The following is a 27,415-nucleotide window of genomic DNA, read 5'->3' as shown; positions in this document are numbered from 1 at the left end:
ACTTCGAGAATTTGCGAATATTTAGAATATAGTATATAGTACAGACCAAAAGTTTGGACACACCTTCTCATTCAAAGAGTTTTCTTTATTTTCATGACTATGAAGGCATCAAAACTATGAATTAACACATGTGGAATTATATACATAACAAACAAGTGTGAAACAACTGAAAATATGTCATATTCTAGGTTCTTCAAAGTAGCCACCTTTTGCTTTGATTACTGCTTTGCATACTCTTGGCATTCTCTTGATGAGCTTCAAGAGGTAGTCCCCTGAAATGGTCTTCCAACAGTCTTGAAGGAGTTCCCAGAGATGCTTAGCACTTGTTGGCCCTTTTGCCTTCACTCTGCGGTCCAGCTCACCCCAAACCATATCGATTGGGTTCAGGTCCGGTGACTGTGGAGGCCAGGTCATCTGGCGCAGCACCCCATCACTCTCCTTCATGGTCAAATAGCCCTTACTTTCAAAGTTTTCCCAATTTTTCGGCTGACTGACTGACATTAATTTCTTAAAGTAATGATGGCCACTCATTTTTCTTTACTTAGCTGCTTTTTTCTTGCCATAATACAAATTCTAACAGTCTATTCAGTAGGACTATCAGCTGTGTATCCACCTGACTTCTCCTCAACGCAACTGATGGTCCCAACCCCATTTATAAGGCAAGAAATCCCACTTATTGAACCTGACAGGGCACACCTGTGAAGTGAAAACCATTTCAGGGGACTACCTCTTGAAGCTCATCAAGAGAATGCCAAGAGTGTGCAAAGCAGTAATCAAAGCAAAAGGTGGCTACATTGAAGAACCTAGAATATGACATATTTTCAGTTGTTTCACACTTGTTTGTTATGTATATAATTCCACATGTGTTAATTCATAGTTTTGATGCCTTCAGTGTGAATTTACAATTTTCATAGTCATGAAAATAAAGAAAACTCTTTGAATGAGAAGGTGTGTCCAAACTTTTGGTCTGTACTGTATATATTTAGTAATTTTGAATATTCTAGATTTTTTTTTCATCAGTAACCTCTCTTCTTCCTTGTGGGCCAATGAGAAGACTGCAATGTCTTTGAGCTTAGCAACATCCCTAGCAACCAATAGGAAAGTTGCCTACCCCTTACTATACAAAAACCTCCCCAGCAGCCCTTGTATGCAGTATTTTGCAGATCTGAGAGAGACTGCAGTGTTATTGCTGTGCTCTCTGCTTTCCTGTGTCATTACATTAGATAGATAGATAGATAGTTAGTCAGTTAGTTACTTAGTTAGTTAGTTAGTTAGTTAGTTTATATATATAATACAGATAGTTAGTGGGAGATAGTCAGTGGAGGTTAGATAGTGATATTATATAGTGTAGCTGATAGGTTCTGCTGTCCATACATACATGCCAGATACATAGTGCTGTGATGTCACAAGTTCACAACAATACTTAGTGCACCAATCACTAATAAGTAGTCAGACCTGTTAAAATGTAAAGTTGCCCGTATTGCGCCAAAATATTTGCATCATTAGTGCCGATTTCGCAATCGCGAATATATTGGAGCTCTCTATCTGCATATAAAGCTATTGTATTGTTCTGCCGTGCCAACCATTTTTTTCAGTCTCAGGAAAATTCTAGCAGCTTGAAAAATGTAGCTATAGTGACCCACGCCTGTATTTTGCGCGCATTACGCGAATATTACACTGCCGATTTTTCGCAATCAAGAAAATAATCTCGAATTTGCGAATATATGACGAATTCAAATATTGCCCCTGCAGCTCATCTCTAGTAGAGAGCAGTACAATACATGTAGTACAGGTAGACAGCAGTACAGTACATGTAGCGCAGGTAGAGTACAGTACATGTACAGGCATAGAGAAGTACAGTACGTGTAGTACAAGTAGAGAGCAGTACAATACATATAGTACAGGTAGAGAGCAGTACAATACATGTACTACAGGTAGAGAGCAGTATAGTACATGTGGCACAGGTAGAGCACAGTACAGTACATGTACCGGAAGAGAGCAGTACAGTATATGTAGTACAGGTAGAGAGCAGTACAATATATATAGTACAGGTAGAGAGCATTACAATACATACAGTGCCTATAGAGAGCAGTACAGTATATGTAGTAGAGGTAGAGAGCAGTACAATACATATAGTACAGGTAGAGCGGTGTTGTGTATTGGAGGTAAAAAGACATAACATAAACTTATTCCTCACTTATGGAATTATCCCTATGAATACCAAGATTGCAAATGTTCAATTCAATTCAATAAGGAAAAATCCTTTATATAACTGGGGACTAGTTTTCTGAGGAGGTAGTATTCTAATTTTTTTTTTTTTTTTTTAAATAAAAAAATTCAGTTCATAAATTCTGAAAAAAATGTTGAAAACAAAATTAAAAATGACACATATGAAATACAATTAAAAAAACAATAGTTTCATTAAATAAAGTGATCCAGAAAATGAAGCAAATACTGCCATGACTTTCATACCCAACTTGTATCATCACAAAGCAGCAGGTAGGTAACAAGTGTCAATACTTTTACCTACTGATTATAAGTAAAGTCACCTTTCATGCACCATTTACGATAATGGTGTCTTTTTATATGGCAGAGCAGCCTAGGACACCTGATCTTGTATCCACATGGGTCCTCATATGAGTTGTAGGCACAAAACAACAGAAGATTTTTCATTTGCAGAACTATTTTATTTTTTTGACTTATTAATTGTAATAACAAATAGTTGCAAAAGTCTTCACACCCTTTAATGTAGGTAAAAATGAGGGTTTACATATGAAATGTACAGTACAAATCACAGAAGGTTGGCAAGTTTGAAAAAAAGGTAAGAAATCCCCTAACATCTCACCATTTGGGCTTGCAAGGTCATAGGTTCTACACATAATTGGAACTAATGACTCAAAGGATATGTTGGCAGGTCACGGATTTGCTTAAAGGGGTTCTCCAGTTTATTAATAAAATTTTATCTTCCCAGTGTACCCCAAACACTGCATATTCGTGCCCCAATGCAAGCACTTTTATTCCCATTTCCTCAGTATCACTGCATCCTGCCAGGATGTCTACATGCAGAACTTCCTGTTTTCATCAGCTTCCTGCTAGGTTTTGTAACAAAACCCGCCCGGCATGCTTTGCTCTGTGATGTTTCACTGAGCTTATTCCCCCTTACTAAAATGGAGAGGGGAGGTGCAGTGGGGTGACTATTGCAAAGTGAAGAGTGTGGCTGGCAGAGGAAGCCCTGTGAAACATTACAAAATCAAGTAATTTTTATTTATTTTTTTACTTATATAGGGCTGACATACTCTGCAGCGCTATACAGACATTATTATTGCTTGCTGTCCCCAATGGGGCTCACAATCTAAGTTCCCAGGAGGAAACAGGAGAACCCAGAGGAAACCCACACAGACATAGGGGAGAACATATAAACTCCATGCACATGTTGTCCTTGGTTGAAAGTATGCTGAGTTTCGTTTGAAAACCCAACAGGAAGCTCATGAAAACAGGAAGTTCTGCTTGTAAACATCCTGCCAGAATGCAGTGAAGCTGAGGACAGGGGAAGAAAAGTTGCGACGTGGAAAACAGATACAGTATATAAGTCAGAAATATGCAGAGATTGGGGTACTCGGCAGATTAAAAAAATATATTATGAAACCAAAGAACCCCTTTAAAGAGGTTGTCTCACTGCAGCAAATGGCATTTATCAAGTAGGGAAAGTGAATACAAGGCACTTACTAATGTATTGTGATTGTCCATATTGTCTCCTTTGCTGGTTGGATTCATTTTTCCATCACATAATACACTGCTCGTTTACAGGGGTTATGACCACCTCTGCAGCACAGATACGAGGTGGTCAGAAAGGAAGAGATTGTGCATGTGTGTCTATGTGCACTCACATGGTCCCCACCATAGGAAAGATCTGAGCTTTTTCCTATAGTGTGCAAAATACGGCCACCGCTGCTGGATTACAGGGTGGGCATAACCCCTGGAAATGAGCAGTGCGTAATGTGATGGGAAAATGAATCCAGCAGCAAAGGAGACAATATGGAAATTCACAATACATTAGTAAGTGCCTTGTATTTACTTTCCCTACCACTTTAAGGAAAATTCAACATTTATTCCCAAGAGGATTCAAAGCTGACATATGACATTCTTTCCTGAATTTCTGCAGTGGATGTGCCAGCAGTTCCATGTGAGGATTAGACCCATTCAGTAATCTGCATGGGGACAATCTGTAGGTTTTCCTAACAGAATCCATGGAAGTAATGAACATGTTTATTATTTCAGTGGGAATTTTTTTTTATGTTGCAGCCAAAAATCCACAGAAAATCCCATTCACTTGAATTGGAGGTGGATTATGAGTGGATTTGATGAGGATTTTGATGTGGAAAAGTTCATTTATGATGTACCTCATGACACTGGGATGTTTCTTCACAGTCAACAGTAGAGATGGCTTTGCGGTTCGCCTGGCGGTCGGTTTGCGGCGAACTTTGCCCGTTCGCGATTCGCCGAACATGCAAACATATGGAGATATTTGCGCCCGCCATAGTATTTTACATTGTGAAAACTTTGACCCATGACACATCCATCAGGTGGTACAGAACAGCCAATTGAGACATTTCAGCACATGGACATACCCCCTACCTTATAAATAAACCTGATCTGGGCGCCATTTTACATTCAGTCTTTTGCCAGTGTAGGGAGAGGTTGCTGTGTGGAGCAGGGACAGACTGTCGGGCCTCATGCACACGACCGTTGTTTGGGTCCGCATCCGAGCCGCCGTTTTGGCAGCTCGGATGCGGACCCATTCACTTCAATGGGGCCGCAAAAGATGCGGACGGCACTCTGTGTGCTGTCCGCATCCGTGGCTCCGTTCTGCGGCCCCGCTAAAAAAATATAACATGTCCTATTCTTGTCCGCGCTTTGCGGACAAGAATAGGCATTTATATTGCCGGCGCCCGTTCCGTTCCGCAAAAGCGGAAGGCAACATGGGCGGCTTCCGTTTTTTGCGGATCCGCAGTTTGCGGACTGCAAAAAACGGCACGGCCGTGTGCATGAGGCCTTAGGGACACCAAACGCTAGCTAATAGGGCCACAAAAGTCCTTTTAAGGACTGGTATAGGTGTGACTTACTGAGGGGTGCGATATACTTATAATATACTTTCTAACATAGAAAGTATATTATAGTGCATTTGTATTGTGCAGCAGTGGTGAGCGGTTCTGCAGCTACAAAGAGTGACAAACGCAATTAGAAAAAATTATTATAACTGGTGTGATATACCAGTCGCCCCACAAAAAAAACTGATAGAAGCGCAGGGGTGTGATATACCAATAATATAATTTCTATATAGTGCATTTGGTGAGTGCAGCATTTGTTTGCGGTTTTGCTGCGTTCCCTCTGCTACACAGAGTGACAAACGGTATTGGAAAAAATAATTTCTACTGGTGTGATATACCAGTCGCCCCCAAAAAACTGATAGAAGCGGGGTGTTATATACCAATAATTCGAATATTACCCCTGCCGCTCATCTCTTCCTCAACGTCGCGAATATTGTTGGCAACCATCTTTTCTAATCGCATCCAACTTCGGTCTGGTGGAAACAGCTGCTGTAGTAGGTCACGCCTATTTTGCGCATGCGCGTATGCGAAAATTATATTGCCGATATTTTACATTGAAAAAAATAATGAATGGAGATCGCAAATTCGAATAATACATCTGGTACCGTATGTCACTGTCCATGTTGTGGGACTATTTGTGCAGTTCTAGTAATTATTTCTTGGCTGCAAATATGAGCTGAAGGTTTTTCAGGTTCGCCTGCCATTAAAATGAATGGGACCAGCCGCAAACTTGCGGTTGGCGAACATTTGATCGTGTTCGCGAACCATCCCGGCAGATGTTCATCCATCACTAGTCAACATCAGTCGGTAATACATTTTTGTAGCGTAATTATGTGATAATTGTATTAATAATGAACTCATGAGCAGAGCACATACAATGTTAAAAAAGTATATGAGTTGCATTCCACTTTTAATTTTTGGGGCTGAATTTTGGGTGCACTGTAATAGGGCTTTATTATGGATTTTAACATTAATAGAAGGGAACCCCACTAGGTGCCCTCATCCATTAACGAGAAAAGAGAGCAGTTTAAGGCCTCTTGTACACAAACGTTTTTTTTTTTTTCCATTTACGTTCCGTTTTTAGCATTCCGTATACGGTCCGCCAAAAAAACGGAATGTACTCCGTATGCATTCCGTTTCCGTATTTCCATTTTTCCGTTCAAAGATAGAACATGTCCTATTATTGCCCGCAAATCACGTTCCGTGGCTCCATTCAAGTCAATGGGGCTTCAAAAAAAAATGGAACGGATACGGAATGCATCTGTATGTCTTCCGTATCCGTTCCGTTTTTGCGGAACCATCTATTGAAAATGTTATGCCCAGCCCAATTTTTCTATGTAATTACTGTATACTGTATATGCCATGCTTCCGCTTCAGTTTGCGATCTGCCAAAAACGGAAAGCGAACGGAAAAAAACGTAAGCGGAACAGAAACGGAAACACTATTAAAACAAAAAACGGAAAAACGGATCAGTTTAAAACGGACCGCAAAACACTGAAAAAACCATACGCTCGTGTGCAAGAGGCCTAAGTCTGTTCCACCCTGCCCGAAAGAGCTTACAATCTATAAGGGAAGGGGAAAACACAGTAGGTGAGGGTATAGGCTGCTCTTGTGGCTGTGTGGTGGCAGCATGGTCATTGCAGATGGTAGGCTCTCCTGTACAGGTGGGTTTTCAGGTTGCTCTTGAAGGTTTGGATGATGGGGGAGAGTCTGATGTGTTGGGGAAGTGAGTTCCAGAGTAGGGGAGAGGAACGTGAGAAATCTTGTAGTCGATTGTGTGAAGAACAGATGAGAGGAGGACAGAGGAGGAGGTCCTGTGAGGACTGGAGTGTGGAGATGTATCGGGAAGGTATCTCCGAGATTTATGGAGAGGACAGGTTGTGGACGGCTTTATGCGTATTTGTTAGAATTTTAAACTGAATTCACTGAGGAGCCAGTGAAGGGATTGGCAGAGGAGTAACGAGGGGAGAGGTGGATTAACCGGGCAGCGGAGTTGATTCATTACAGTGGGCACCATGTTATGCTGGATTTTACCTGGGGTGGCACTGTAGGCAGACTGAACACGATGCAAGTTTCAACCACAGCTGATTACTTGGGGTCCTGGTAGTGGGACTCCCCCTAAACTATTTATTTTTTGGGTAAACTTCTAACAAAAAGATATAGTAAAAATATAGAAAATAGTAAAATAAAATATACAAAAAGCAAAGTCTGTAGTCCTATAAAAACTAGAGATATCACAGTTTATTATGACATACTGGGCTCTGCTACATCTGTACTTTCTCCCTAAGCTGCATACTTCGCCTATACCCGTGTTTCAGTTCCCTGTTTTAATTACGGCACCTCAGCTTAGTAGATGATTTTAGTTGAATCCTCACTTGACACTGGTGTAAGACGCTTCCAACGGAACAGATTTGTGGAACATTTTTAGATGATTTTTTTTATTTTCTGTGAGTTTTTGTTTAATTGCATGGTGCAGATACCGTTACTGTGGAGTCGTCTGTGTTTGTGTCCTCCTAGTGCCATCTTCAGGCGCAGACGTGGAACACGAAGCATCCTATTCTGTTTTTGCTTGACAGACAATACGTTTTAGAAAATGAAATATCGGGGAGAGATTTTTATTTTTATTTTTTATTATTTAGATAAAACATTCATACTGTATACAGTCAGTGTCATAAGAGGAGGAGAGCAGGAGAAACCATGGCAAGCATCTACATTTTTAACATGTAGCATCAATGGTGAAGTAAGATTGCTATAGTCCAGGAATATAGGATGCTGGGTGCTATAGTCCAATCCTGTGCTGGTGCCCTGAAGTCCGGAAGACCACATGGCAAGCAGTGGCAAAAAATTGGGGTGTCTGTAGTTAGAGAAGTCGTCCTTATGAAGTCCATGAGATATCTTTGAGCTGTTAGTAAGACTGCCAAGAAGAGAGGTGTCCCCAAAAAAGACGACTGAAAGGGTAGAAGTGGTGAATAGCACCATTAAACCTATACGGGGAGGGGCTGTACTGGGGGCCACCTTGTGATAACTGTATATAAGCACCTTATACGGACTGTATATAGAGTCCTATTTCTGTCTCTTCTCCGTCTAGAGCAGGGATCAGCAACCTCTGGCACTCCAGCTCTTCTGAAATTTCAACTCCCAGAGTCCTCCTTTCACTTCTATGGGAGTTAGGCCTCATGCACACGACAGTATTTTTTCACGGGCCGCAAAACGGGGTTCCGTTGTTCCGTGATCCGTTTCCGTTTTTGTTTTCGTGTGTCTTCCTTGATTTTTGGAGGATCACCAGACATGAAAAGTAAAAAAAAAATCAAAGTCAAGTTTGCCTTGAAAATGATATGAAAAAAACGGACACGGATCACGGACGCGGATGACAATCTTGTGTGACCCATTGACTTGAATGGCTCCGCGAACCGTTGTTCGTGAAAAAAATAGGACAGGTCATATTTTTTGGACGGACTGGAAACACGGATCACGGACGCGGATGACAAACGGTGCATTTTCAGAGTTTTCAACGGACCCATTGAAAGTCAATGGGTCTGCAGAAAATAACAGAAAACAGAACAATGGACACGGAACACAACAACGGTCGTGTGCATGAGGCCTTACAAGAACAGTGGCATGAGTGTGTATGATGGGAGTTGTATTTTCAAAGCAGCTGGATTGCCGAAGGTTGCTGATGCCTGGTCTAGAGGTATACTCCTCCTTACTTCACATCATTCTGCACATGTCGCACCACTTTCACAAAGGCACTAAATCCCCCACTATCTTTTCATATTCAGGGGTCTCCAGAATAGTAGCACCCTCATATTCTCAAATTTAAAAAATGAATTTGTAATTTACAGGATGCTAAAAAGTTGTCCAGGATTAAAAAATAAAACAGTGCCACTTTTTACCATGGGTTATGTTTGATACTGCAACTTGAATGTAGATCAGCTGTAATATCAGATACAACCTGGGGATGAGAGTGGCACTACTTCTAGGATATCCCCTATACTGTAACACATATACACTGCCTGTTCAAAAAAAAAGTCGCCACTAAGCAAATAGTTATGAGCCTCCTATTGGATAATTACTGCATGGGCGATTATCTTTCAGCTGGCAACGAGTTGTTTAACCCCAACTGGTGCAATGAGTTGCTTCTCATTTCTTAAACAACCATGTCAAAAGACACATCTCGTGGTCGTGGAAAAGATGTTAGTCTGTTTGAGAAGGGTCAAATCACTGGCATGCATCAAGCAGAGAAAACATCTAAGGAGATTGCAGAAACTACTAAAATTGGGTTAAGAACTGTCCAACGCATTATTAAAAAACTGGAAGGATAGTGGGGACCCATCGTATTCGAGGAAGAAATGTGGCGGGAAAAAAATCCTGAATGATCGTGATCGGCGTTCACTTAAACGTTTGGTGAAATCAAATCGAAGAAAAACAACAGTAGAACTCAGGGCTATGTTTAATAGTGAAAGTAAGAGCATTTCCACACACACAATGTGAAGGGAACTCAAGGGATTGGGACTGAACAGCTGTGGAGCCGTAAGAAAACCACTAATCAGTGAGGAAAACCAGAAAAAAAGGCTTCAATTTGCTAGGGAGCATAAAGATTGGACTCTGGAGCAATGGAAGAAGGTCATGTGGTCTGATGAGTCCAGATTTACCCTGTTCCAGAGTGATGGGCGCATCAGGGTAAGAAGAGAGGCAGATGAAGTGATGCACCCATCATGCCTAGTGCTTACTGTACAAGCCTGTGGGGGCAGTGCTATGATCTGGGGTTGCTGCAGTTGGTCAGGTCTAGGTTCAGCAACAGTATGTGCTCCAAGAATGAGGTCAGCGACTACCTGAACATACTGAATGACCAGGTTATTCCATCAATGGATTTTTTCTTCCCTGATGGCAGGCAGGGCCGGCGCCACCAGTAAGGCGAACTAGGCAGTCGCCTAGGGCGCCACTTAGCAGGGGGCGCCCGCCGCGGTTTAAAAAAAAAAAAGTTATAACTAACATAACAGTGGCGGATGGCCGGCGGCGCCCCTCATGCTGCGTCGCCTGAGCGGCTGAGCGCTCTAAAGAATCCCGGCCCACCAGTGGCCCACCACCAGCAATTTGCCTCCCCCGACCCCCCAGTGCGGCAGTGCAGTGCCTGTGCCTTCTCCTTCTGGGACAGAACTAGAAGTGGGCTCCTAGCCTCCTACCTGCCTGGATTGGAGTGCAGCCTGCAGGTGCAGCTGCTTTCTTCTTCCCCAGGACCCCAGGGCGACATTGGTGAATGGTGTATGTACCGTGTTTGTCTCCAGTCCCCAGAGCCAGACCAAGAGCCAGACTGCAGCCAGAGACCAGCTCATCTTATTGTCCTGGTGGTAAGTAGTCAGTAGACAATGCAATATGTTTATTATTTACTGTATTTTTTGCCTTATAAGACGCACTTTTCCCCCCCAAAAGTGGGGTGGAAAATGGCCGTGCGTCTTATAAAGCGGATTGGGGATACTTCGCTGGCCGCTATGCTGCACAGCGCGGCCAGCGAAGTATCAGTGTGGAGGGAGGAGGCGGGGACACTCATGGCGGGGCACAGTGCAGTGACTCTACTCTAATACACCGGGCCCCGCAGCTGTTAAGTACATTCAATCCGAATGGGTCCGCAATTACTGTACTGTACTAGTACCTTATGTATAGCATTAAGATGGCGCAGACCGGCAGCTCCCTCGGTCATGCGCCACCTGCCCCAGCTCCCTCTTCATGCGCTGCCTGCCCGTCTGCCTGTTCATTCATAAAGTGAGATAAGCAGGCAGGCGGCGCATGAGGAGGGAGCTGCGGCAGGCGGCGCATGACCGAGGGAGCTGCCGGTCTGCGCCGTCTTAATGCTTTACATAAGGTACTACAGTAAGTACAGTACAGTAATTGCGGACCCATTCGGATTGAATGTACTTAACAGCTGCGGGGCCCGGTGTATTAGAGTAGAATCACTGCACCGGGTCCCACCATGAGTGTCTCTGCCTCCTCCCTCCACACTGATGCATCTGATGGGGGATCTGTAGATGACACTTATGGGGATCTGTGGATGACATAAGTGTCATCCACAGATCCCCCTGTAACAGTGCCTCATCCACAGACCTCCCCATAACAGTGCGTCATCCACAGACCCCCCCATAAGAGCACGTCATCCACAGACCCCCCCATAACAGCGCGTCATCCACAGATCCCCCCCCATAACAGTGCGTCATCCACAGATCATCTGATAAGGGGGGGCGGCAATTTTTATCTTGCCTAGGGCGGCAAAAATCCTTGCACCGGCCCTGATGGCAGGGTATATTCCAAGATGACAATGCCAAGATTCATCGGGCTCAAATTGTGAAAGAGTGGTTCAGGGAGCATAAGACATCATTTTCACACATGGATTGGCCACCACAGAGTCCAGACCTTAACCCCATCGAGAATCTTTGGAATGTGCTGGAGAAGGCTTTGCGCAGCAGTCAGACTCTACCATCATCAATCCAAAATCTTGGCGAAAAATTAATGGATGGAAATAAATCTTGTGACATTGCAGAAGCTTATCGAAACAATGCCACAGCGAATGCGTGCCGTAATCAAAGCTAAAGGCGGTCCAACAAAATATTAGAGTGTGTGACCTTTTTTTTGGGGGGGCGACTTTTTTTTTCAGACAGGCAGTTTATGTATGAGTTGTTATAATAATGATTATATTGTTTTATTTGATTTATATTTGTTATTTTATCATGATATTGTTTCCAGCTTTTTTTTTTATTTTTTTTTTTACTCTTGATAGCATTATTCAATACCACCCGTAGAATTTTCTAAAAATATAACTAAAAGAAATTGCTTTAAAAAAAAAATCATTATTTTAAAATGTGAACTCTCTCCTACGAGTAGTTCATTATTTGTGTGGCATGAAGCAAAATAAATAGCTCTCAAGGGCAACTAAATGTAAAATGAAACGCAACCACTCAACGCTAATGGTTTAAAAAGCACTATTAACTGGAATGGTTTTTAGCAGTTTGACACTCGCTGCTTCTTTACTTCTATCTTTTGTGTATGTTTGTTTTTCACTGCAGTTCCATATAGAAGAAAGTGAATGGATTTCACATTGGAAATACCAGGCATTATTATTAGAGAAAGCATAGACTTTACATGTTGACACAATTTATAGATTCCTGCATATAAGGGCTCATGTACACAAACACAATTTCTTTCCGTGTCCGCTCCGTTTTTTTGCGGACCGTATGCGGAACCAATCACTTCAATGTGTCCGCAAAAAAAAAAGTTACTCCATGTGCATTCCATTTCCGTATGTCCGTATTTCCATTCCACAAAAAAATAGAACATGTCCTATTATTGTCCGCATTACGGACAAGTATAGTACTGTTCTATGAAGGGCCAGCTGTTCCGTTCTGCAAAATACGGAATGCACACGGATGCCTTCATTTTTTTTGCGGATCCGTTTTTTGCGGACCGCAAAATACATACGGTCGTGTGCATGAGCCTTGAATCTGTAGGAAATCAGGGGGAATATTTAGCCATGGAAAGTTGCAGAGATAAAACATTTTGAATCCTGTCAATATACTGTATTTTGAAAGACAAATGTCATTTCATCACAGTATGTATATTTTATGCAAAACAGAATATATTGTACATAAATTCTGCGGGATGCAGTGACCAGGTTTGGAGTAGCCCCAATGCTACACTGGGTTCCCCAGACACTGTCAAGGTGGCACCACGTGTTGCTGATTTCCGGAAGGGATGGTAAGGGGTGGTGCAGTAAACCAGTGTACCTCTTTACTGAAGCAATTAAAGTGCAAAACAATACACGCAATGCACTGAGCTGGCTTCTTCAGTCTCCTCCCAGGCGGAAGAAGGTTCCATGCTGAAGACAGGCCTGAGCTAGCTGTCCCTCTCTCTCTCTCTCTCTCTCTCTCTCTCAGAAGACTGGTACCTTGACCAAAAGTTGGTGGCACAGGATCCATGGCTCAGCATTCTTCTTCTGGTCACTCAAGCATTCTGGTAGAGTTTCTCCTACTAAGCACTGGCCCCTATCTGCGATATAACTAGGGGCTCTGATTGCTCTCTATATTTACAGTTTCTAGCTAAATTAGAACTTTCTAGTGGGAGAGGTGGAGTGGAGAAGCACAGCCTAAACAGAAACATTTTTACAATTTCTGTATATGATAGACTTGTACAGAGCTTAAATTCAGGTCTATGGGAATGAATAAGGCTAACTTCACATCTGCATATTTCTGTCACAGCCAGACAGCTGAGAAGCGCTCACAGGAGCTTCTCAGATCCTCCTACTTGAATTTCTTTGTTTTGGTTTAGTTTCTCATCTCGTTAGTCTATCTCAGCTGTCATGCAGTTAGACTGATCGCTACCCTTTAAGTTCCTCCCCATAATGCAGTAGTGTGCGGCTGATACAACTTCCTGGAGTGTGTGTGCATGCTGTTCCCAGTTCCCAGTTCCCTGTTCCCAGTCGTCAGTCGTCATTCGTCTGCAAGATAAGTGCTGTTTATGTATTTATGATTTTGTCTTTTCTGGATCCAGGTGACCCTGACTCCCTCCGTGTCAGTGTAGGGAGCCGGTGGTCGTGTCCCTTCACTATTGTAGGGTCTTCAGGTAATAGATAGCCGAGGAACGTGGATATGCGGCCATCCACCTTTGGGGTGTTCGCATAGGCTGAGCAGTGAGGGAGAGCGGCAGGTCTATTGCAGGGGTCTCCCTTTGTTCCTTAGTTGTGGATCCAGAGAGACATTGTTTATATGGTATTGTCTTGTTTCCTGTACACCATCCGTGACAATTTCATTCCGGCAGGTTGTTTCATCAGAGAATAGTCTGCCGGAATGAAACTGGATCTGACGCTGCCCCATTCCATTCACATCCGGCTGACAAGCGGAGAACCCACCAGACACAAACCGATGCATGCTGCGAAATGTGTCTGGCTGATCCTCCGCTTGCCTGCTGGAACAAGTTACCGCAACACTACTACCACAGATGTAAAGGTAGCCTAAGCAGTTTTTCCATAATCAATTCTTCAGACATAAACAACAGAGGTAAACGAGACAGTCAGAAGGTCAGTGTGTCTGGTTTTTCCCTCCAAACTCTGCATAGGTACAAAGTCATAAAACCTCTTAGTATTAGCTGGCTGTGCATTAACCCTCTCCACAGTGCAGTACAGCTGTAGTGTAATAGTGCAAATGAACAGGATATATTACAATAAATATATACATGCAGTTCAACAATATAAAACAGTATAAGAGCACATGACAACATAAATCACAGTGCAAGTTAACCCTTTAAAGTGCAATAAAAATAGGTAGTTGATGGCTTTGCATAGTACTGTAGTAATAGGGGCAAACGTCCATAGTCCATAGTACCCTTGCTCCAGGGCACTACAGGGACCATAGTAAAGATTAAAGGGGTATGGCCAGGAACAACATGTATTGCCAGGGGGTCCAACCACTTGGACTCCAACTTATCAAGAGAATGGGGTCCTGTGTCGCTTCTTTGAATGAAGAGGTTCTCTGCTGATTAGTAGAGATGAGGGATATAAGTTATGGCAAGCATCTCGGCCAGATACAGGACTGCTTGAGACTGTTTGCTGGGATCCACTGGTATTCCTGCGAGTAGCTAGTTAGAAGTAGAGGTGAGTAGCACTAGTCATGAGGGTGAGCTTCCTCAGGGCCTAGATACAGTAAGTTGCAGTTGAGCACCACAGAAGAGTTGAGGCCACAGTATTAGGGAAGAGAGGAGTCTCTCCTATTAAATCCACCTTTCTTAAGTTGCTACTCTGGTCTATTGTATCTGCCAACTTAGAATGAGAAGCCATGCATATCACTCAGGGCCAAAAAAGAAAATGTCTGTAAACTCTGACCCCATTACAGCTTTCTCAGCAGTTGAACCCTAGCAATCATGCATTATTCATGAGTTATGCTGTGGATGGTAATAAATATTGTTCATGGGCCAACACCTTTAAAAAAGTGTGCCCCTGTTTGTGCTGGTTAACACCACCACACTCTTAAGCACCAGAGGTGCTTGTATACCGCTACCTTCCTTCCATGATCCTTGGGTTAGTTCCCCACCACCTTATTTGTAGGACCGGTGGAGACAGCATTACAGTTCAAGTTCTCATTCCTTTAATAAAATAAAGGATGCAACCAAACTGCTCTGGGCCACAACTCTACCACAGTTGCCAACTGCCCCAAATTTACAGGGACTGTCCCTGATTTTCAGAGACAATCCCGGCATATTTCGGCTGTCCTGGGTCAAAAATTAGTGGGGCTAACTGTAACGCCGCCCATAAGTGGGTGTTTCTGGGTGGAGTCAAGGAGTTCCCAGGGGCAGGGTTTCAGATTCCCCCGATTTTACCAACCTGGCCATTGCATCATTTCAAGCCATACCGTGCACCCACACAGACATTTAACTAGCTACAGGGAGTTCTCCTCATCATGCTGTTCACATTTTGACATCATGAGACCAAGACGACACCTAACAATTGATCAACAGTACTTCGCCATTGCAAGGCTTTAAGCAGGGTGTTCTCTTATGTAAGTGGCCACTGAGCTTAGAGTGTCACAGCGTGTCATCAGCAGGTTGCAACAGAGATAAAGAGAGACTGAGAGTCACAGAAAGGCGTAAAAGTCGATATCCTTTGGCCACTTCCCACACTGACTGCTTCATTCTGAACATGTCCTGCGGAACCAGGAGATGTATGTTACACAACTCTAGGCACATTTAAGGGAGATGAGAGACACCCAAGTGTCACATCAGACCATTCAAAACCATTTGAATCAGTGTGGTCTGCGTGCTAGATGACCTGCAAGGGTCCCTGACCCCATCACCAGGCACAGGTATCAGCTATGCATCAGCCACTGTTGTCACCAGACGAGCCTTTGGTGGTGTTGCATCAGCCACTGTTGTTACAAGACGAGCCTTTGGTGGTGGTGGTGTTACAGTGTGGGCTGGTGTGCCTAGTCAATACAGAACTTCCCTACACTTTGTGAAAGGTACTGTGACAAGCCCACACTACTTAAATAACATCATTAATCCAGTCATTGTGCCTCTGTATGAACAACACAGGTCTAATTTAATCTTCTTGGACAACAATGTGCCAGCTCATCGAGGTCGCATCATTAGGGAACAGAAGCTGGAGACTGGGGTACCTCAAATGGAGTGGCCTGCACTTTCTCCAGACCTGAATCCCATTGAAAACCTATGGGATCAGCTGGGTCACCGTGTAGAGGTTTTTAACTCTATACCCTAGAAACTCAATGACCTGAGGGCTACCCTTCAAGATGAGTGGGATGCCATGCCTGTGTCAAAACTGCAGGATTATATACACTTTTTGGACTTGGAAAAATAAAAAAAATAAAGAAAATTGTAAAAAATAATAATAATAATATACACTCACCTAAGGAATTATTAGGAACACCTGTTCTATTTCTCATTAATGCAATTATCTAGTCAACCAATCACATGGCAGTTGCTTCAATGCATTTAGGGGTGTGCTCCTGGTCAAGACAATCTCCTGAACTCCAAACTGAATGTCAGAATGGGAAAGAAAGGTGATTTAAGCAATTTTGAGCGTGGCATGGTTGTTGGTGCCAGACGGGCCGGTCTGAGTATTTCACAATCTGCTCAGTTACTGGGATTTTCACGCACAACCATTTCTAGGGTTTACAAAGAATGGTGTGAAAAGGGAAAAACATCCAGTATGCGGCAGTCCTGTGGGCAAAAATGCCTTGTGGATGCTAGAGGTCAGAGGAGAATGGGCCGACTGATTCAAGCTGATAGAAAAGCAACGTTGACTGAAATAACCACTCGTTACAACTGAGGTATGCAGCAAAGAATTTGTGAAGCCACAACACGCACAACCTTGAGGCGGATGGGCTACAACAGCAGAAGACCCCACCGGGTACCACTCATCTCCACTACAAATAGGAAAAAGAGGCTACAATTTGCACGAGCTCACCAAAATTGGACTGTTGAAGACTGGAAAAATGTTGCCTGGTCTGATGAGTCTCGATTTCTGTTGAGACATTCAAATGGTAGAGTCCGAATTTGGCGTAAACAGAATGAGAACATGTATCCATCCTCTGATGGCTACTTCCAGCAGGATAATGCACCATGTCACAAAGCTCGAATCATTTCAAATTGGTTTCTTGAACATGACAATGAGTTCACTGTACTAAAATGGCCCCCACAGTCACCAGATCTCAACCCAATAGAGCATCTTTGGGATGTGGTGGAACGGGAGCTTCGTGCCCTGGATGTGCATCCCTCAAATCTCCATCAACTGCAAGATGCTATCCTATCAATATGGGCCAACATTTCTAAAGAATGCTATCAGCACCTTGTTGAATCAATGCCACGTAGAATTAAGGCAGTTCTGAAGGCAAAAGGGGGTCCAACACCGTATTAGTATGGTGTTCCTAATAATTCTTTAGGTGAGTGTATATATTATAAAAATGTGATTTAAACAATAGGTAATTTTTTGATTACATATTCCCTTTAAATGTCAACCTCAGTTTTCCCTTCTGTGTACATATGCTCAAAATGGTAGTCACCCATACAAGAAGTCAAGAGACTAAACTTAAAAGTGGTTTCCTTTTTTATTTTACCGTATGTCACATTGGTTGACTGAGTACCTTACTAGATGATGTTCATGTTGCCACTGAGAAGCTGTTCATATAGAGGAAAGCAGGGAATTTTTTTTGACAGAGTGGGTAAAAAAAGAAAAATAATAGATGCTTAGTAGGTCCCTGTTGCTCTCTACCTCCTGGTCCTGCCTTGACACACAGGAAATGCCGCTCAACCAATCACTGGATACAGTGCTGACCCGCCTCAGGCAGTGATTGGCTCAGCAGGAATTCCCTGACATTTCCTATGTACTGCAGTGGAACCAGGAGTTAAAGATCAGCAAGGACCCAATTAGCATCAGAGCAGGACCAGATAGGAATCAGTAATGTAACTATTTTTAACCCACTCTGAACCCTATGCCAGCAATGTTTCTCTGCTAGACAACCTCGTTAAGGCTGCATGTATGCATACATTTTCGTTGCAGCTGCCACTATAAAGGGAAATATTAGAGGTAGTTTTATATGGCTGTCCATGTCTGACCATGTAATATATGGATGTGCTGAGTCTGCCACCTACCGTGTGCAGCAAACTCTTGAGAAGCCGGAGCAGTGGATAGGAGTAGTAGTGGCCCTGATGATGTGTCACGGTATACTTCCTCAGGCCATAGGCAGTGAAGGATGGGCACCCTTTGTTCCCTCTGGGCACTCCCTGTAGCTGTGAGCTCCATGCCTGATGGTGGTTGGGGGCTACCAATAGTTTTAATGTCCATGTGGGTGATAGGCAGAGTGCATGTAGGAAATGCAATGGCCAGCATGTGGTGTTAAGAGAGTCAGAGACCAGGCCAGATGAAACTATATACAGGATTGAAGTTGTAGTACATCCAGCAGTAGTTTGTATACAATGCAAAGTCCTCCCAGATGTTCGAGCATGAGCTACGCAGATAAATACGGCAGGGGCCCCCAGATTATACTTGCAAAAATATTTATTATAGGGATCTTTGGGTAACAACTGTGCTTGGGCAATCATGGCTGTAATGCCCACTATTCTGGGGTGCATAGGGTGTCTTAACTTGTTGTCCCTCTGCAGCACCAGAGTCTGGATTTCCAAAAGCTTGGTTACCTTGCTGTCTCTCTCTCTCACTAAAGCCATGCAAATCCCCCTTCTTTAGTTGTTGCTTGTTTGCATCTCCTGGAACTCGTGGAGGTGACCGAGGCTCCAGGGTCTGGAATGTGGTATACAGGACAGAAGCACATGGCGACTGCTACTTCTTCCTCTCTCTCTCTACAGCTACTCTCACTGGAAACTTCTGGAATCAAGGGATGGAGCCAGCCAACACCCTGAGTGTACAGTACATTACATTAACATTACAAACCTTATATAACAACTTTGCAGATACTCCCTGGTCTGGGTTACTGCACTCGTGTTGTTCCTAATACTGTGTGCTAGCCTGGAAGCAACTGTCACCTACATCTGTGAATGCACGTGCAGTTTTCTGAACGGGAGGTAAAAAATGCCTAAAGTTTAACTCTAAAATAACACATATACATAGTGATTGTATTATAGCTAAGGGCCGTTGAAACAAGTGAGAATTATAAAAAAAAGAAAGAAAAGAATAACCTGACTTCTGCAGAGCGGTTCACCAGTTATACTATATTTCACGATGTGATGTTTCCATGGTAACTGAATCGTGGTGTCCTCATTATTTCAACCTAATCCTGCTTTGAAATTAGACTTGCTCCTCCCCCTTTGCCTGGCCGGCCCGATAACATAATCATAGCACACGAGGATTGAATGAGCACAGCAGGATGTCAATCCCCGGACGGCAGACTACACAGATCAACGCATTGTGCAAATATGCCAACAATTCAACTGCACAAACCTCCAGAACGCTAATCAGAAAAACCAAATATTACTATTTAAGAGTACTAGAAATATGTGCCCAGATATACAGAACGTGAGAGAACAATAAGTATCAATGCCCCGAATACAGATGCACCTACAGACAGGCTGCAATTAGGTGACGGTTAACTGATCTGGCAGAGAACAACCTGCCTCGGTTCACAGAACCCGGCCTAGCGAGAGACAGCCGTTCTCCTCTAGACCTTTATGACTATAATGGGATCCAGCTAGTTTCCAGCATGAGTCCTGTGTTTCAGGGACCCCACACTGACTGGGTCTTAATACCCCTTGCACTGGCGCATGATGCGCCGGGCCTCTATATAACTTAGGCGTATCCACCACCAGCCAGATGCTGCGGTTTTTGTCCAGCCGCCTCTCGGCTTGTTTTCCGTGCTGCGGCTGGACCTCCAGCCCGCCCCTATTATAGTGAATAGAGCCGGAGCGGACTTTCAGCGGCACGGTGGGCTAGCGTTAGCACGGATTCAGCAGGCTGTTCCCCTGCCGGAACAGCCTGCCAGACTCTGCTGCCACCAGTGTGAAAGTAGCCTTAAAAGAAAATATTTTGTTATTTCTTTTCCTTAAGAAATGTTTTTACTTTTCATTGAAAAAATTATGATCTAGTTTGTACAAGACAGAATAATACAAAGACTATATTACACAAGACAATGGCAGCACAGGAAGAATCTATGTGAACCACACATTCTTTCCAGACATTACCATGGAACAAAGATCTGGAAGCTTGATGTCAAGAATGTTCCATGGACTGTACTTTGATGTCTTATTTACATTTTTAGCTCTCTTTTTAAAGGGTCACTTAGGCCTCATGCACACGACCGTATTTTTTTGCGGTCCGCAAAACGGGGTTCCGTTTTTTCCGTGATCCGTGACCGTTTTTTCGTCCGTGGGTCTTCCTTGATTTTTGGAGGATCCACGGACATGAAAAAAAAGTCGTTTTGGTGTCCGCCTGGCCGTGCGGAGCCAAACGGATCCGTCCTGAATTACAATGCAAGTCAATGGGGACGGATCCGTTTGACGTTGACACAATATGGTGCAATTTCAAACGGATCCGTCCCCTATTGACTTTCAATGTAAAGTCAGGAGTTAATATACCATCGGATCGGAGTTTTCTCCAATCCGATGGTATATTTTAACTTGAAGCGTCCCCATCACCATGGGAACGCCTCTATGTTAGAATATACTGTCGGATTTGAGTTACATCGTGAAACTCAAATCCGACAGTATATTCTAACACAGAGGCGTTCCCATTTTTCCACGGACCCATTGAGGGGGGGGGGGGCCCACTGGCCACCAATGAGTTAACTACAGGGGAGGGGGGGGCCGGACGCACTGGCCACCAACGAGTTAACTACAGGGGAGGGGGGGGGGGGGGGGGGCGGCCACACTGGCCACCAATGTGTTAACTACAGGGGGGGGGGGGCTGCCCCTTGCTGCCTGGCAGCACCTTCCAGGCAGCAGGGGGCAGTCATGTACACAGTTCTGTTAGTATATTCTAACCTGAAGCGTCCCCATCACCATGGGAACGCCTCTGTGTTAGAATATACTGTCGGTTCTGAGTTTTCACGAAGTGAAAACTCAGCTATGAAAAAGCTTTTATGCAGACGGATCTTCGGATCCGTCTGTATAAAAACTAACCTACGGCCACGGATCACGGACACGGATGCCAATCTTGTGTGCATCCGTGTTCTTTCACGGACCCATTGACTTGAATGGGTCAATGAACCGTTGGCCGTGAAAAAAATAGGACAGGTCATATTTTTTTCACGGCCAGAAAACACGGATCACGGATGCGGCTGCAAAACGGTGCATTTTCCGATTTTTCCACGGACCCATTGAAAGTCAATGGGTCCGCGAAAAAAAACGGAAAACGGCACAACGGCCACGGGTGCACACAACGGTCCTGTGCATGAGGCCTTACTTTGAGATATCTTTTGAGAGACCTATCAAAAGTTTTGATCAGTGGGGGGTCGGAGTGCTGAGACCCCAACTAATTGCTAGAACAAGAAAAGAGAAATGCTTGCATATTGAGCTCTCTTGCTTTAGTAGAAGAAACAAGATGGACTCAAAAGAAAGTCTATAGGTTTCTCTCATCTCATTCTAGTGATCAATAGGGGTGTCAGCATTCAAACCCCCACTAGTCAAAACTTTTGATATGTCTCAATGACACTTTAATAAAAAAAAATTCTCAAACACAAAAAAGGGAAGCCTCGGAAAGTTTTGTTTGTTCATGTGACACCAACTAAAGTTAACCTATGGCACCCTTCATATTCACTTTCCCTTAGTCAGCGAGCCAAAAGTCACCATTTTGCTAGAAATCTCGCCACTGGGGACCTCATGATTGTCAGTCACTTGAAATCTCATCTACTGCAGCAAAGAATGCCACTTATAGTTATATTCGGCCATATAAGCTGATAATCGTAGTTCCAAGTTACCGAAGTATAGCCTTAAAGGGACACTGACAGGCCCAATAAGCATAATTATCTATATACAGTATATGCATGCACAGATCTTCTAATGTGTATTAAAAACAAAGTATAACCCCTGTCCACCTTATAAATACAGCAAACTCATGTTTTATAACCTGATGTAATCGCTCTTCTTTCTGCCCAAGGGGCAGCGTTTCAGCTTCACTTCTACCCAGCCAGCCGTGCCCCAACCGCCGTTTTGAAGCGCCGCCCAGCTCATCAATATTCACTTCGCCGGGCGGCTTCTGTGTGCTGGCCAATTGTGCACGGCACAGGCGCAGAACGGAGAGGCTGAAGCAGCTTCAAAGAAGCGGAGGGGACGCAGGCGCGATGTGATCCCAGCGAGTGAGGGTGCCGGGCGCATGCGCAGAAGCTGAAAGTGAGTCCGATGCCCATAGCTCTCTATTGGGCATGCGCGGGATCTCGGAACGTCGGGGACAGCAGAAGCCGCCCAGCAAAGTGAATATTGATGAGCTGGGCGGCGCTTCAAAACGGCGGTTGGGGCGCGGCTGGCTGGGCAGAAGTGAAGCTGAAACGCTGCCCCTTGGGCAGAAAGAAGAGCGATTACCGGTACATCAGGTTATCAAACATGATTTAGATGTATTTATAAGGTGGACAGGGGATATACTTATATGTTTTTAATACACATTAGAAGACCTGTGCATGCATCTATATACACTGCGTGCAGAATTATTAGGCAAATGAGTATTTTGACCACATCATCCTCTTTATGCATGTTGTCTTACTCCAAGCTGTATAGGCTCGAAAGCCTACTACCAATTAAGCATATTAGGTGATGTGCATCTCTGTAATGAGAAGGGGTGTGGTCTAATGACATCAACACCCTATATTAGGTGTGCATAATTATTAGGCAACTTCCTTTCCTTTGGCAAAATGGGTCAAAAGAAGGACTTGACAGGCTCAGAAAAGTCAAAAATAGTGAGATATCTTGCAGAGGGATGCAGCACTCTTAAAATTGCAAAGCTTCTGAAGCGTAATCATCGAACAATAAAGCGTTTCATTCAAAATAGTCAACAGGGTCGCAAGAAGCGTGTGGAAAAACTAAGGCGCAAAATAACTGCCCATGAACTGAGAAAAGTCAAGCGTGCAGCTGCCAAGATGCCACTTGCCACCAGTTTGGCCATATTTCAGAGCTGCAACATCACTGGAGTGCCCAAAAGCACAAGGTGTGCAATACTCAGAGACATGGCCAAGGTAAGAAAGGCTGAAAGACGACCACCACTGAACAAGACACACAAGCTGAAACGTCAAGACTGGGCCAAGAAATATCTCAAGACTGATTTTTCTAAGGTTTTATGGACTGATGAAATGAGAGTAAGTCTTGATGGGCCAGATGGATGGGCCCGTGGCTGGATTGGTAAAGGGTAGAGAGCTCCAGTCCGACTCAGACGCCAGCAAGGTGGAGGTGGAGTACTGGTTTGGGCTGGTATCATCAAAGATGAGCTTGTGGGGCCTTTTCGGGTTGAGGATGGAGTCAAGCTCAACTCCCAGTCCTACTGCCAGTTTCTGGAAGACACCTTCTTCAAGCAGTGGTACAGGAAAAAGTCTGCATCCTTCAAGAAAAACATGATTTTCATGCAGGACAATGCTCCATCACACGCGTCCAAGTACTCCACAGCGTGGCTGGCAAGAAAGGGTATAAAAGAAGAAAATCTAATGACATGGCCTCCTTGTTCACCTGATCTGAACCCCATTGAGAACCTGTGGTCCATCATCAAATGTGAGATTTACAAGGAGGGAAAACAGTACACCTCTCTGAACAGTGTCTGGGAGGCTGTGGTTGCTGCTGCACGCAATGTTGATGGTGAACAGATCAAAACACTGACAGAATCCATGGATGGCAGGCTTTTGAGTGTCCTTGCAAAGAAAGGTGGCTATATTGGTCACTGATTTGTTTTTGTTTTGTTTTGAATGTCAGAAATGTATATTTGTGAATGTTGAGATGTTATATTGGTTTCACTGGTAAAAATAAATAATTGAAATGGGTATATATTTGTTTTTTGTTAAGTTGCCTAATAATTATGCACAGTAATAGTCACCTGCACACACAGATATCCCCCTAAAATAGCTAAAACTAAAAACAAACTAAAAACTACTTCCAAAAATATTCAGCTTTGATATTAATGAGTTTTTTGGGTTCATTGAGAACATGGTTGTTGTTCAATAATAAAATTAATCCTCAAAAATACAACTTGCCTAATAATTCTGCACTCCCTGTAGATAATTATGCTTATTGGGCTTGTCAGTGTCCCTTTAAAGTGAATGTCCAGCTTTTAACATTATTACATTTTTCAGTATAAAATGAGGTGTTGATTAATCGCTTAAGATATCTTTAAAAGGGTCAGAACTCAGCTGAGGTAGCCCTACAAAGTATTGTGCCTGGTTTAACATGAAAATTTCCTGGTCACAGATTCCCTCGAAATAATCAAATTTTGGCTATTGCCAATGCCACTAGGGGAGCCTAGGAGACTACTGCATACATGCATTTTATTATTGAATTTAATGATTAAACAGTATACAGTAAGCTCTTAAGCTCCCTCTAGTGGTGGCTGCAGGCAATCCAAAATTATTAATTTAAATCTACGTGTATTAATGATATTTGGAGCTTTGTATAAGAAAACGTAAGCTCTAATTTGGATATACCATAGTATTTATATAAAAATGAGTAGGGTGGATATTCACTTTAAGAAGTATTTGATTGCTGTTCCAAGGGCTTCAGTCTACTTATTGTGAAACTCAGTTGGAGTCTCTTTTAAGGAACATGTACTATCATCATTTTCTGATATTTCAATGACACATTTATGGAATTATCTATTCATCTAGCACTTGTGAACCTGGTTTAGTTTGACAGGGGTCCAGAGAAAGTGGGGAGTCCACAGGGAGGCAGTGTGATAGCTGTAATAATGATCTCTCTGTTTGAGAGCAGCTATCATCACTGCGTCCAGTAGGTGGCAGCATCCCACATTGATGCTGACTCCTGATGACATTGAAACACCACAGGAGAGCATTGGAGCCGCGGCTGATAGCTTCTGCAGCAATCCTCCCACCCCATCCTGCTGACTGTTAAAGAGGAAGAGGAGAAAAGGAGAGACAGGCTGAGAGGTCACTGGGATCCACCTTTGTAACCAGAAGTGGCTGCTTTAATGACCTTTACACTTGTCAGAGGAATATAGACCGACTATCGAAGGCTTGGTGGTCCAGGCCCGTTGCTGTCAATGTTTTCTTCTGATCTAATGTCTGTGGGCAGTTTAAGGCATTTGTTTATCCTGTCTATTCCATTAACATTTTCCTTTGAGTTTGGTAGCTTTCTTTTATTTATTTGTGGCTATTAAAGAGTTAAAGCAATTCCAATTTATTGAAGGTGCCCAGGTGGCACAGCCTTAGGAACTCATTCACACAGCTGCTAAGCAGCGGAAAAAAATCTCACAAAGAGATAGCATTGTTTCCTTAAGAGTAATTCACTTGGCGGTCTAAATGAAAATTGTTTTACATTGATTCAAGTAGATTTGCATAATTTCATAGCTGCAATACAATAATGGAGGTTGGTGCATGAAAGCTGCTGAAATTGGAATATAGCTTACGATTGTACAGTAGAATGAACGTTTTCACTGTGCAAAGTGATAATCATCATGGTTAGCATTATTCCTATTTACCTAGAGCTTACAGAGAAATAACACAGACCAACAGTGTAACCAAATATGAAGTCCACTATGGAGGCCATATAATACCTGGAGTCCTTACTGCCTGATAGTGATGAGCGGCAGGGGTCATATTCTAATTCGCGATATTTCGCGAATATTTTGTAGAATATTCGTTGAATATTCGAAAATTCACGATTTTTTTTTTACTCCAAAAATCGGCAAGGTAATGATTGTGTAATATGCGAATTTTCGTAATTCAAATTTTCGGATTCTAATTTTTTTATTGCTAATTTTTCAACTTACAACTATTAGACAAAGAAGATTATAGCACTATATTAGCAAAAGTCTCTATATTAAATTTTTTTCGAATATTCGCTATATTGCTTTAACTTCGTTTTTTCGAATATTCGTAATATTCTAAAACAAGAATATATAGCAATATATTGCGAATATTCAAAAAAAAAAAACGAATATAGAGAAATTTAGCTAATATAGTGCTATAATCTTCTTTGTCTAATAGTTGTAATTTTTTTCTCATCTGAAGTTCAGATTGGAAAAAAATGACAACTATAATAAAAAAGATTATAGCACTATTTTAGCTAAATTGCTCTATATTCGCTTTTTTCGAATATTCGCTATATTGCTATAACTTAGTTTTTTCGAATATTCGTAATATTCTAAAACAAGAATATATAGCAATATAGCGAATATTCAAAAAAAACGAATATAGAGCAAAATACGCAAACACTACTACTCCTAAAGTGAAGTATATTGCAGCCTTCTTATTGGCCCACAAGCTAGAAGCAGGGAGGGATCATGTGTACTGATTAAAAAAAAAAAATCGATTAAAAAACCAAAAAAAGGGAAAAAAATGTGAATATTCGAAATTACGAATATATATATAAGTATATTCAAAATATTCACGAATTTTCGAAGTACCTATATTCGCAATAAAAATTTGAAATTCGAATAATCATGATCAACACTACTGCCTGAGGCTCCTAGGGGGGCCATAGCCACCGAAACCACTCACCAAAACTTGAGCTACTTAAAAGAGGTCTGCAGTGTAGCTCCATGTCTGTGCTACAGCTACAGCATGTCATGGTGCTGCACAAAAAGTTTGCAAACTTAAGGATGGACTCAGGAGTGGTCATAAAATTTAATCAGCCAGCACTCTGCACGGGATAGGAGCAATCTCCACTAGTAATATAGAAGAAATCCCAGCAGTCGTCGTGTCTTGATAATATGATGTTTTTTATTGCATCAAATCAAATCGATGTGTCCTACACCAAGGACGCGTTTCGGCAGCATGCCTTCATCATCAGGAGTGGTCATGTCGGGATAACGCGACTACCGTCATACACAAATAGGAATAGTGCAGCCATAAAACTTCCCATTCTCACTATCCCTAACTACTTGCACGGTCACTCTAGGCAGTGACCCCGCAACTGGGCGACAGTACCTATACTGTAATACGCATGAGGGCGACACACAAACAGTGAACAACAAACAGACAAACACTAAGAGAATAGTAGCATGAAAAAGGGACAAATGCCAGTCGGACAATAAAGTACAAAACGCCAGAGACAAACGAGAAAATCAACACGCCAAAAAGTCAGAACCAGGAGATCAATACAATGCCAGATCTCCAGAAGCCAAAAACATGGTCACAATACCAATCTAGAAAACCAAAGGA

This window comes from Bufo bufo, chromosome 2, assembly GCF_905171765.1.
Source record: "Bufo bufo chromosome 2, aBufBuf1.1, whole genome shotgun sequence".
NCBI classification, from domain to species: Eukaryota; Metazoa; Chordata; class Amphibia; order Anura; family Bufonidae; genus Bufo; species Bufo bufo.
This window is presented reverse-complemented; position numbering follows the sequence as displayed.